The sequence below is a fragment of the Photinus pyralis genome, unplaced genomic scaffold (assembly GCF_008802855.1).
Source record: "Photinus pyralis isolate 1611_PpyrPB1 unplaced genomic scaffold, Ppyr1.3 Ppyr1.4_LG10, whole genome shotgun sequence".
Lineage (NCBI taxonomy): Eukaryota > Metazoa > Arthropoda > Insecta > Coleoptera > Lampyridae > Photinus > Photinus pyralis.
The window spans coordinates 11,375,723-11,378,185 of record NW_022170250.1 but is presented as its reverse complement, the minus strand read 5'-3'; positions in this window follow the sequence as shown (position 1 = coordinate 11,378,185).

Sequence of the window (2,463 nt, the reverse complement as noted above, 5' to 3'; positions counted from 1 at the left end):
ATATTCCATGAACCATTGACATCGATACTAAGCAATCTGAGAATTTCGGCCCGACTGCTACCCCTAATCCATTACTGACTTAGTTTGACATGGATTGTTATACTTAGTTACCACAATAAATTAAAAAACACTCCGAATGGAATAGAAATATTATACAGAGCGTTCTGTAGTTCATGGGCACTGCAAAAGTGAGCTCACGTGGAACTATTTACTACGTACTTAGATCGTGTGAGATCTGTACGAGGTGTTATCTCACGTCCTACCTTCTGATAGCATAAATCTGATAACAAACGCTTATCGGCCACGCGTAGTACTACTCCCAATTTCCTAAATAATGTGTATTCTTGGTTACAGGAGGCTTAAATGTGCGATCTAAACACCGCGCCCTTCTCAAGCTAACCTTCAGTGATAAACAACGCTAGTGCCTTTACGATCATCAATGAAAGCATTTTCGTCAGCAGCTCATTAGGGGATATTCATGGTTTTAATGGTAAGTGTCTTTTGTTTCATATTTTGAGTCCACACTCGAGTAAAAGGCGGCGGTGTTCGGCTAATCTACTCCCCCCCCTTTTTTTGAAAAAACTAGTATTTAGTTATGTTGAGAGAATCATAAAATATTTTAAATTATCATCATGTTTGCATTGCTTTTTAAATATGAAAAAATTAAAAAAACAAATCTTTAAATTTCCAGAATGTCGGAAACATTTGCCGGTAACTTAAACTACGTTTTTGGACACACTTTTCAAAAAAATGAATATTTAGAATTTTTTTGGAAACTTGTTTGAATATTTTTGTCGATTTTTAAAATACTTTACAATAGATTCGAACGTTGTTACAATCAATCCCTGATTGTTTTCCTGTCAAGCATAAAATAAAAATTTAAATTTACCTTATCCTAACGTTTTGTGGGGGGGTACTTTTTTAAAAATTAAAAATAAGAAAATTCCTTAAATAATTAACGAAAAGTGAAATTGTTAAACGACTGAGCTCATAAGTTTAAAAAAATACTAAAATTAATTTCAAACGATCTATCAGCACTTATTTACGAAGTTTGAAATTATTAAATTTTGAGATAATTTTTAAATGCTACTGTAGCAATCATTGACAAAAATTTGAAATTTTTAAGTTTCATTTTTCAAAACTGAAATTAATTAAAAAAATTGACCAGTCTTCTATTTTCTTCTGGACTTTGGATTTTTTTAGGCTCTGTGTTTCAAAAATAAAAATCAAGAATTCAAAAAAGGTTGATCCATATTTTGGCATGAGGATCAAAATTCACTGTACCGTCCAAATAAAACTAAAAATCTTCATAGAATTATTTAGCTGCCTTTGCGAGAAAACGTAACGAAGTTCGAAATTGCGCCATTCGACAGCACGTTCAAACGTAAAAAAAATCGCCTCGCATCGCCGCGAGCGCGTGCGACCACTTCAAGGCGAACGAGTGTCATCGCAACTCTTATTACCGTTGTATAATTGAGGCGTGGCCGTATTGTTAAGGAGAAACCTTGATTTTTTGTTTTGTCCTAATAACAAACTCAAAAAAAATTTCTGGTTAGCCATGGCTTAGGTACGCGAAATTTGGAATTACTCAATTATCCTCCCGGTTCCGTATTCGACCGCATTGCGAACTTTCTAAAAGAAGACGATTGCAATTACGCAACGAATTTTACATTACACTTAAATTCGGACGTTTATAGGCGTTCTAAAAATGGCACTTAATCGCGATAATTGCCATGTTAAAAGAGCGGGTCAAAAAAACGACATTCACCTGTGACAAGGACAAGGGGCACACCGAATCCGAATTCTGTGTGTCCTCTGCCGGAAGGTTTGTTTAATAATCAACGCTATGGGTAGGTGATAATTCGATAAGTGGATAGCGATAATTATCAATGTACCCAAATGGTACACTTCCGTTGGATAATAATTATCAATATCAATGTTTATTTTGCGCACATATCTGGGAATAGATTCCAAAAGAATTCCAAAACGATTTTTGGGTTGTCGATTTCAAAAGATCCCATGCATTCGGCTCGCTCGACATTGGTGTACAAACACTGCGAGCCATTTTCGTTGTGAGAAGAGCGAGCTCGAGCTATGCCGAGCTCGCTCGCCATTGGCATACGCTTCGAATTTTGTGACCGGAATCGTTTATAAACCCCGAAATTCGGACGTGGTTAATTTATGCCCAATCTCGCCTCGGTTTGCTCGGCATTGTGTGGGAAAAAGGGTAGGTGCTTTGCCGTCGGTAAACGTCGTTTGCCACCGTGGACGTAGAGATGCGAGTCTAAGGGAGGGCCCGAGCTATGCCGAACTCGCCCTCGGCTCGCTCGGCATTGGTGTGCAAAAAAGTGTATGTGTTTTAGGTATATTTTACGCATATTTGAAGTGCAACTAACTCTCTACGTATTAACGAGAAAATTGGCGTTAAACCTCGACAATATACTTTGGTCGTATGTTGCTATA